Source organism: Bufo bufo, chromosome 4, assembly GCF_905171765.1.
Source record: "Bufo bufo chromosome 4, aBufBuf1.1, whole genome shotgun sequence".
In the NCBI taxonomy this organism is placed as follows: domain Eukaryota; kingdom Metazoa; phylum Chordata; class Amphibia; order Anura; family Bufonidae; genus Bufo; species Bufo bufo.
In genome coordinates this window covers 19258288-19269561 of record NC_053392.1, presented here as the reverse complement: position 1 = coordinate 19269561, position 11274 = coordinate 19258288, and positions in this window count along the sequence as shown.

Here is an 11274-nt window from a genome sequence, read left to right as displayed (position 1 = left end):
GAAATTTGAAGGATCAGTTAGTCAAGGCGGATATTGGCTCAAAAGGATCCTTGAGACAGACCACGTTAACGCAATCGGGTTTGGGTTGTTATCCCTGCCTCAATTGCGTTAACTGCAAATACATCCGCAAGTGGAGGAATTTTATACATCCTGGTACTGGGGCATCTTTTCAAATTTTATTTCACCTAACCTGTGAATCCAGTCATGTTGTCTATGTACTATCCTGTCCATGCAACTTAATATATGTAGGCGAGACGACCACTGAACTCAAGACTCGCCTAAATAACCATTGCTTGAGTATCTGGAAAAAACGGCTGAATCTACCGGTATCCAAGCACTTTACGGAATTTAAGCACAGGGAAAGCGACCTGAGATGCTGGATAGTGGACCATATTCCCCAACCCAGACGAGGTGGGGACAGATCGAGGGCATTGAGGTGTAGGGAGCTCAACTGGATTCACAGGTTGGGCAGTTTGAAACCCTATGGTTTAAATGTAGAATATAATTTTGGGGATGTTTTGTAGGGATGGCTTGCCTCCTGTGTCATGATGGATGCTATTAGGTGTTACATGTATACACTAAGAGAGTTATATAACTCAAAGAATATGTTTTTCTTGCTTCAATATGTTTTTCTTGTTTCAATAATATAATAATGTTTTTTCTGTTTTTTATACAGGGAGTGCAGAATTATTAGGCAAGTTGTATTTTTGAGGATTCATTTTATTATTGAACAACAACCATGTTCTCAATGAACCCAAAAAACTCATTAATATCAAAGCTGAATATTTTTGGAAGTAGTTTTTAGTTTGTTTTTAGTTTTAGCTATTTTAGGGGGATATCTGTGTGTGCAGGTGACTATTACTGTGCATAATTATTAGGCAACTTAACAAAAATCAAATATATACCCATTTCATTTATTTATTTTTACCAGTGAAACCAATATAACATCTCAACATTCACAAATATACATTTCTGACATTCAAAAACAAAACAAAAACAAATCAGTGACCAATATAGCCACCTTTCTTTGCAAGGACACTCAAAAGCCTGCCATCCATGGATTCTGTCAGTGTTTTGATCTGTTCACCATCAACATTGCGTGCAGCAGCAACCACAGCCTCCCAGACACTGTTCAGAGAGGTGTACTGTTTTCCCTCCTTGTAAATCTCACATTTGATGATGGACCACAGGTTCTCAATGGGGTTCAGATCAGGTGAACAAGGAGGCCATGTCATTAGATTTTCTTCTTTTATACCCTTTCTTGCCAGCCACGCTGTGGAGTACTTGGACGCGTGTGATGGAGCATTGTCCTGCATGAAAATCATGTTTTTCTTGAAGGATGCAGACTTCTTCCTGTACCACTGCTTGAAGAAGGTGTCTTCCAGAAACTGGCAGTAGGACTGGGAGTTGAGCTTGACTCCATCCTCAACCCGAAAAGGCCCCACAAGCTCATCTTTGATGATACCAGCCCAAACCAGTACTCCACCTCCACCTTGCTGGCGTCTGAGTCGGACTGGAGCTCTCTGCCCTTTACCAATCCAGCCACGGGCCCATCCATCTGGCCCATCAAGACTCACTCTCATTTCATCAGTCCATAAAACCTTAGAAAAATCAGTATTGAGATATTTCTTGGCCCAGTCTTGACGTTTCAGCTTGTGTGTCTTGTTCAGTGGTGGTCGTCTTTCAGCCTTTCTTACCTTGGCCATGTCTCTGAGTATTGCATACCTTGTGCTTTTGGGCACTCCAGTGATGTTACAGCTCTGAAATATGGCCAAACTGGTGGCAAGTGGCATCTTGGCAGCTGCACGCTTGACTTTTCTCAGTTCATGGGCAGTTATTTTGTGCCTTGGTTTTTCCACACGCTTCTTGCGACCCTGTTGACTATTTTGAATGAAACGCTTGATTGTTCGATGATCACGCTTCAGAAGCTTTGCAATTTTAAGAGTGCTGCATCCCTCTGCAAGATATCTCACTATTTTTGACTTTTCTGAGCCTGTCAAGTCCTTCTTTTGACCCATTTTGCCTAATAATTATGCACACCTAATATAGGGTGTTGATGTCATTAGACCACACCCCTTCTCATTACAGAGATGCACATCACCTAATATGCTTAATTGGTAGTAGGCTTTCGAGCCTATACAGCTTGGAGTAAGACAACATGCATAAAGAGGATGATGTGGTCAAAATACTCATTTGCCTAATAATTCTGCACTCCCTGTACAGATCACCTACACTTCACTACAGGAGGAATGACAGATCTGGTTGGGGTGATCGCAGCATATCGTATAGGAGAGGGTTATTTTGGACGCTCTGTCCTTTTTTATTTTTTATTTTTGATGGTTGTATTATATTTCTGTTTATACTGTACGTTTTTTAATTTCACAAGCACCGTGGGATTGGTCGATCAAGATAGGAAGCCTGGGCGACACGATACATATATGCTATCTGCATTCTGTGGCATCTATGTGCCCACAAGAGGAGATCCCTCTCGGGTAGGATGGCTCTCAGTAATCCTAGTGATGTCCTTGCATGGACCGCGGGTTCCGTGGTCATGACATGGCCTCACTTGGATAGTACAGATGGACACCCTGGTTACTAGGTGGCCCCTGTCTTTCTGAGCTGCCTATACCCGTTATAATGTGGGTTTGATGCGTTACACTGAGTGCTTTGACATAGTGGTCTTTTTCCATAAAGCAAGATGGCGCCGATAGCAGGTTTTCTCTACTGAGCATGCATCTGGGGGTAGACGTCCTGACTCAGGAAGATGACGTTGCAGCCTGGTCTGATGACACCGGACGCCTTCGGCATGTATATCCCTGATTGGTGCTGCGCTACGTCTGCGCACTGAATGGTAAACAACGCCGAACAGCGGCATGACAGGAATCACCTCGCCTTCTTGGTATGTCTGCCTGATCGCCCCTCCTCTCTGTTCCTCCCTCCTGTATAAAATATATCACACTAAAATGCACCGATCGGTTAGATCAATCTTTTATCATATATTTGTGGCATGTGCCTCTAGTCACTCTATATATGACATGTATGTTGCAAGTATTTTCTACTTGATCTGCACTTTGTTTACTGTCTTTATGCGATGTTGTCATGATTTGTAACATACCCACTGGGTGGAGTGTGATCACATGTTGATATGCTAATTGATTCACCTGTATATAATGCTGTGATTTGAGTTGTATCTTTGCTTGAAAAAGGCTCAAGTGTAGAGCCGAAACGTTGCACCACCTGGGTGAATAAAGGTTCACTTACTTTTATCTTTTGGAGTGCCGCCCGTTTTTCTGGATCTATCTTTATATATATATATATATATAGATATATATATACAGCATTATTCATTTTATAAGACACACTTTTTCCAAATAAAGTGGTGGAAAAATTGCTGGGAGTCTTATAAAGTGAATCCTAGTGAACGCTTACATTATGGAAGCGCTCACTAGTATGCATTAGGTGCCGGGAGTGAAGCGCTACGAGTGCTTCCGGTACTCACCCTTCCCTGGTCTTTCTTTCAACAAAGGTTGAGGCGTTGCACTTTCATTACTCTGTACATCAGCTGATTCTCCTATACCTTTCATATCTCTAGTTCCTATATACACCATAAAAAAATCAAGATTTTTAAATAACAAAATATTTATTTTTACAGCAATTATTTTTTTTAATAACATCAAGAGCTTTTCAGATTTACAACAAGTAAACCTTCTAAACTTAAACTTTATTTTACTATAATTAAAGATCGTAAAGATCCCGAGAGAAGGATCCAGTAGGTGGATTAGATGATGGGCGAACATCAACTTGCTCATGTTGATGTGGCCGTTGGGCAGAATAATTAGGCCTCGGATCATGAGAAAAATATTCTTGCCCATGTCAAGTTGGAGGTGGATTTTGATATTGATAATTAGTTGGAGGAGGATAGTTAGAAGACATGGAGGTTGCTTGGCTCAAATTTGTTTTCTGGATAAGCCTAGACCGTGCCTGCTCCAGATATTCGTTCACTTCTGAGGGGTCATTTTCACCCATGTATAACTCCAACAATAAGTTCATTGAACACATACAACGGGGTTGACGTTCTCGTGGAACCCGGGTTAAAAAATTTCCAAGGCTCTTCATCATGTCGTCTTCTGGAGTTTCATCTCTGGTTTTATTCAAGTACTCCAGGACCTGATCATCTATTATTTCCCGTGTAATTGACACAGAAGCAGGCTGACTTTGGCTCTTCTTTGGTCTAGCACTGCGTGGGTTTACATGCGGTGATGTAGAAACTTCCACCTGCGTAGATAGTCCTGCTTCTTCGTTGTTTGAAGTTTGAGGCTGTGACATCAATGTTTCAATAGGTATTTCAGGATTGTCAGAAGCCCCGGGTTGTGCCTCTTCCTCATCCATCAGATTGTCAACAGTCCTTGACATAGATAGAAGAATAAAAATAAAATCAATATGCAGCAGGATTAAAATAAATTTATATGGGGATAAGCATTACCATTAGCGATCACTCCTCCTCATACTGTGGAGAATATTGCTGCTTGTAATTGCAGTGGTATTCTCTGCTAGTGAGGGGGCAATTGCCTCTAAAAGAAAACCTCCGTCCCTGAACCATTCTACTTGAATTGGTCCGTAATCAGTTATGCTAAAAAGTTGTGCATGCACTACATTTTTGCAGTGCTGTAGTGCTTCAGTGGGGTTCCCTACCTCCATTCTGCACCGCATTTTCGTGATGGCGGACCTATTCAAGTGAATGGGTCTGCGATCTTTGATGCGGGCTGCACACGGCCGGTGCCTGTGTATATTGCGTACCCGTCGTATGCGTGCCGTAGCATGGGCTGCAGAATTTCATGTGCATGAGCCTTCAATGAGTTTGCAACTAATATGCAAGTCGTTAATGATAGTCCCACAAAAGTCTAAGTGGTGGCTCGTCTAATTTTATCTGCACAATTGAGTTGTGGATGTGCTTCTGCAGAGCATTTTCAAATTAATTTCTATTGAACTTTAGAAAATAATTGAGTGCACAGCTATGCCAAATTTTGTTCTCCTATAGAAAAACATTTATAATTTAGTGTTTATATAAACCCTGATATGCCCCTCCATATGCCCGAAACAAATCTGACAGATACTACTTGCCTGGCTCTACGGCACCCGAAAAACTTCAGAACCACGCAGCGATGGACTGGCCATCGGGAGTACCGGGAGAATCCCGGTGGGCCGATCGAATTATGGGCCGGCCAGGGCCGCCAGGCATCAGGGGGGTAAAGCTCCAGTAACAGCAGGCAGTGTGGGGGCGGCGCTCACTCACTGACGTCACACGCCTGCTCCTCCCACTAGGCGGCGCAGGCGCGTGACGTCAGTGAGTGAGCGCTGCCGCCCGCACTTGTTACTGGAGGCTGGAGGCGGGAGCTGAATAAGGTAGTAAAGACTCTTTACTAAAGAGATGAGCGCTGTGCCCCCACGTGTAGTAGAATACCTACCTGGAGCCAGTGCCAGACTGTGCACAGAAAGGGCACTTTGTCACTGTGGACAAAGTATGGCACTTTCTGTGCACAGATTGGCTCTAGGTGGGTACAGTGTGGCACTGCAGTCACTAAGGGCACTATTTATCTGGGCATAGTAGGGCACTATCTGCCCACATAGTCAACATATGGCGCTCTGGGCACTGCCATATAATAGTGTGGGTACGGTACGGCGATATTTGGTTCTATGTGGGCACTGTATGATTGTGGGCAGATAGTGCCATACTATCCACAGATAAATGGCGCATTTAGTGCCTGTCGTGCCCACATAGTGCCATATAGAACCCATACTCGGAAAGCGCCATACTTGTGTAGACAGAGTATAATTATAGGCAAAGTATGGCACTTTCTGCCCACGTTTTAGCTCTAGGTAGGTATGATATGGCACTTTGTGGGCACTGTAGACACTAAATACACAACTTATCTGAGCATAGTATGCCCAGGTCTTCCCACGGTCATACAGTGCTCAGATAGCGCCATGTTATGCACAGATAAATGGTGTATTTCTTGCTTATGGTGCCATACAGTACCTACCTAAAGTGAAAACCTACAGTACTTTGGCCACAGTCATACAGTGCCGACATAGAGCCAAAGTATGGCACTTTCTATGCACCTAGGTAGGTACTATATGGGTACAAATGCGCTATTTTTCTGTGAATAGGAGGGCACTATCGTGCTCTATGTGGGCACTGTATCACTATTAGGGCAGATAGTGCCATAGAGACAAAATGTCTCCCAGCACATTATACATGGCTCGTCATCATGGTTACGACCTCCCTGTAATCCAGCATTGGTGGTCGAAAAAAGCACTAAACTATGTGCACTCCCACAATCCCGGCTACTCCTATAGTGTGCAAGCATGACCACCGCTGCTGGATTACAGGGTGGTCAAAACCATGGAAACGAGCAGTGCATAATGTGATGGAAAAATGACTCCCGCCAGCAAAGGAAGCAATATGGACAATCACAATACATTAGTAAGTGCCTTGTATTAACTTTCTCTACAAGATAAATGCCACTTGCTGAAGAGACATAACCCCTTTTTTGAGTGTGTTTGGGAAAAATAAAGTGGGCCGGTCTGGCTGAAGTCCAGGGCCACTTTATTGTCCCAGTCCATCCCTGGAACCACGTGTGGCCGGTTCTGCATCTACCTGTAGCAATGAATATACCAATAGCAGGCCACGGAATTCTGAAGTGATGGGGGTGCCTGGGAGTGAGACAAGTACTATCTGTGTGAGGGAACCTGACATATGGGATGGCATTTCAGAGGTTGGGTAACCCATGGACTGTGAGCTATATAAATGATGGCACAGTGATTGATTGGCAGCTAGAAGCCTGACACACTGACTTACCGTTACCTTCTCCAATTGTTGGTGTGAGATTTAGATCAATAAATGTTATTTTACAAAAATTTACTATAGTTACTTACGGACGCATATCCATAATAACTTTTAGGAATTGGAGCTGCTGAGTATAAAGGTATGGCTTTTTGGACAGAGGTGCATCACCACTTCTTGATTTCTCGTTCAGCTCACGCCTAAATTGGTCTCTGCAGCTTTGCCATCTGCTCTTGATTATCTTTACTAAAAATAAAAATAGATTCATCTATTAGTATACCATACAGATTTTTATTTGATGGTGACATTTTTTCAGCCCTATCTTCCTTAACTTTATTTACTTTTCGGTTCACATATCTGTTTGAGGACTTAAATAACAATACCACATATGTTTAATTTAAATTTGTTAATAAAATATAATAATTATTATTTTTTTTATAATAATTTATATAAAATATGTAATTCCCGTATTCTTACACCAATAACCTTTGTATAGTTAGATCTACAGAGATGTGTTGGAGTTTATTTTAATTGGCATAAGCAGGCGCCATGTTTGCACTTTGCTCTAGCGCTGTACATGTATGGCACTGGTAGCAAAGAGGTTAAAGGGGTTCTCTGAGTTTTTTGTATTGATGACCTATCCTCTGCAAAGGTCATCATTATCAGATTGGCGTGTATCTGTCACCCGGCATCCCTGACAATCAGTTGTATGAAGATCTCCTGTCTCTAGCAGTTTGCTGTTGCTATATCAACAACTAGCAGAAAGAGAGACCGGAGACGCCATGTGTGCATGGTGCATGGCACCCCCACCATTCATCTAGATTTTAGTGTCTCCACATTCTGAAAGCTATCATTTTATTTTTTTTGTTGGCTGATTGTCTTAAGTAGGGCCATATTATTTGCGGGATGAGGTGACGGATGAATTGGTACTATTTTGGGATGCGTATGATTTTTTTTTTCACTGGTTATTACACTTTTTGTGAAGTAAGGTGAGAAAAATTGCTTATTTTTACACCATTTTTTTCAAATTTTTTTTGCACTGTTCATGTGAGGGGTTAGGTCATGTGATATTTTATTGAGCCGGTCGATACGGACGCAGCGATACCTAATATGTCCATATTAGCATTGTCTCCATTGTCTGAGAGTTATATTTTTTATATTTTTTAACCTATTATCTTAGGCAGGGTCATATTATTTGCGGGATGAGGTGACGGTTGGATTGGAACTATTTTGGGATGTGTATGATTTTTTTTCCCGCTGGTTATTACACTTTTTGTGAATTAAGGTGGCTATTTTTATACCGGTATAATTTTATTATTTTTACAGGCTATTATGATATAGCCAGCACCTGCCGTGTATGGAGTGGCCCTGCTGCAAAGGCCTGCTCCATACACGTGCAGATGCATAATGCCATGTATATACTGTTTTTTTTAAGGGGTTAAAAAGCTTTTCTCATTAAAAAAAACAAGGACCAACACTTACTAATGTACTGTAATTATTAAATGCTCGTTCCCATGGTTACGACCAGACGGTCATGATAACGGCTTGACCGCGTGTCCCATAATTCGGGTCTCTTTTTCACTAGAGTAATCAACTTTTCTACATCGTGTAGAGGCATTGTGATCACTCTAGTCTTTAAAGACTTGTTGTAGCTGGCTCTCCGGAGCTGAACTGCACAGGGAATTATGTCATGTGACCGGAACTATAACAACGGATCCGCAAAAACGGGTGACATACGGAGAGCATCTGTTAAAGGGGATATTAATTATTTATATTTATGCAAATCTCAAGAATTAATACTCATAAATAGGCGTGAGTCGTCTAGTGATGACTCCGCCTATTTGTACCTAAATAAACAACAAACACTACTGATTACCTCTGATTGCATATACACTACACTGAACTACACTACGTGCGACTTACTAGGGCGGCGACTAGTAAAAACACCATACACTGTATTATGAACAATAAGGAATATTTATTACACAATACAATTATACAAGTCTAACAATACGCTATATCTATATATATTCATAGATCAATGGATATGAATATATATACATATAGAAGTACACACCGCAGTATAGAAACGGTACTACAATAAACACAATACAAGCCTAACTACACTACACAGCACAATCCCAAATTCCACCCCACACACTAGCTATACTTACAATAGGACACTTTCATACATACAATTATCGGTAACCCACCCGCCTGGCTACTCACTGTCCCTACGGGGGTACAAGAGGGTTAATCACACAATTGTGGCACTGCAGAAGTTAATACCTGCAGGCCAAGGAAACGAACCAGGCTGATCAATATATATATATATATATATATATACATACATACACATATATATATATATATATATATATATATATGTACACACATACATACTACCCAACCTGGGGGCACTTAGGTATATACATCCATATAGATGTTTGGGGCACATCTACATGCATGTACATATACACAATATCATAAATGGGCAGTAATAAGCCCACCTGCATATGGATATATTATACATAGAGATGTATGCTGACAAGGGGGCATACATACATCTCCATGTATACACCCATACCACCTGGACCGGCCCATGCAAAAGGGCCAATATACATGCATATATGTAAGGGCATATATACATATATATTTAAATCCAACACGTCCCTCAACAGCATCCGTGTGCCATCCGTTTTTTTTGCGGAACCATAGAAATCAATGAGACAACGGAGCGCATTTTGCGGAATAGAATAGGACCTGATCTATTTTTATGCAGAGCTGCAGAACGGGCATACGGATGCGGACAGCACACGGTGTGCTGCCTGCTTTTTTTGCGGATCCATTGAAATGAATGGTTCCGCATCCAATCCGCAAAAAAAACGGATCGGATGCGGTGAAAAAATGCGGAGGTGTGAATGGACCCTAATAGTCAAATCAATAATGTAAGCAATTTTGCACCTCACTAGATATATCCACAATCAAAACAAAGAAAAAGGGAATTATATATCTCCAATCACAACCTAAGTATATACCCCTTAGACCCAACGCGTTTCAATGTGCCACCCAGGCACCAGCTCATCAGGGGACAATATCAGAATGGAAATCTATCCAAATAGGTACAAAAATTATATATAAGAGAACAACTCAAATGGTGAAAGATAACCTACAAAAACCACAGGATGTCATATTCTCCATAAAAATCCGAAAATTAAATTCCAACACATCATAATTAATTTTGAACTATTTTCTTTTATTGAATATTGTGATAAATTAAACTTTGGGATATATAGGCCGCGATGCTTATTATGTCACCATATTAATTAATTTTATTAAATCTCCAATTCCATTGTAATAAACTTCCATATGTATTTCAACTAATTAAAAACTCAAAGTCCACTCAACGGAGTGACTTACCCCCCACCGCCACATCGCGAAGCGACATGGCCAAAGACATCGCAACCTAAAATAAATTTTAATTGAATACATTTTCAATCATATTCGGAATATCAGCATTAAATATATCGAGACCAATATCTGATAACTGGTCTTACAAAGGGTGGTAAAGACCTCTGGTGAATCCATTTAATTCCCAGTGCCTGTAAGAATTTTCCCCAATCTTAGACATGAATTTGTCCATTTGCTTATTTATTCTTTTGCGTATTTTTTCTTTGAATGCCAGATCCTTATAAGACCATGTAAAGCTTGGTATAATCTCCGAAAAAATTACTTTGGGGTTTCCAAGTACATTGCGAATTTGACTTATATTTTCTTTTAATTCGCATATTATTTCATGTGTTTTTATCTTCCCTATTTCATCAGCACCGAACTGTAAAATAACTAAATTAGGTTTTGGCCAATTAGCTAAAAGGCATTTGCATTCATCTAACAGTTTGTAACATTTTAAACATTTTACCGATCTCCAAAATAAAGAATAGTTCTCTGGAAATCCTAGATTATTCGATGACTTTCTGACAGTTGATCATCTTTGAGCCAATGATATAGTGTCATTTCCTAGGATCCAAATTATTTTCATTGTTCCTAAAATTAATGATCAATTTAATTAGGACGATTGTATAGCTTAAAACAATTGGATTTCCATCTACCTAGTTTCATTATAACACTATCATCGATTCCCAATTGTGCAGCATAAGTAGCAGCTCCAATCCTAAAAGAGTGAGCTGTTATTTTGAGTTTGTCAAAACCAATATTTTTTTAAACACATTTTGAGAACATAATTAAATTGATAAATTGTCAATGGCGTCCCATCCAAATGAATAAATAATGAATCATTAAGGTTCTTTCAAAGAAAAAGCCATTTTTTCATGTTTTCTACTGGACAAACTGATTTAATATGGAACTTATTAAGATGGATATACGTTCCTTTGCCCATTTGATCTGTTTTGGACTTTTTTATATGAATTTTT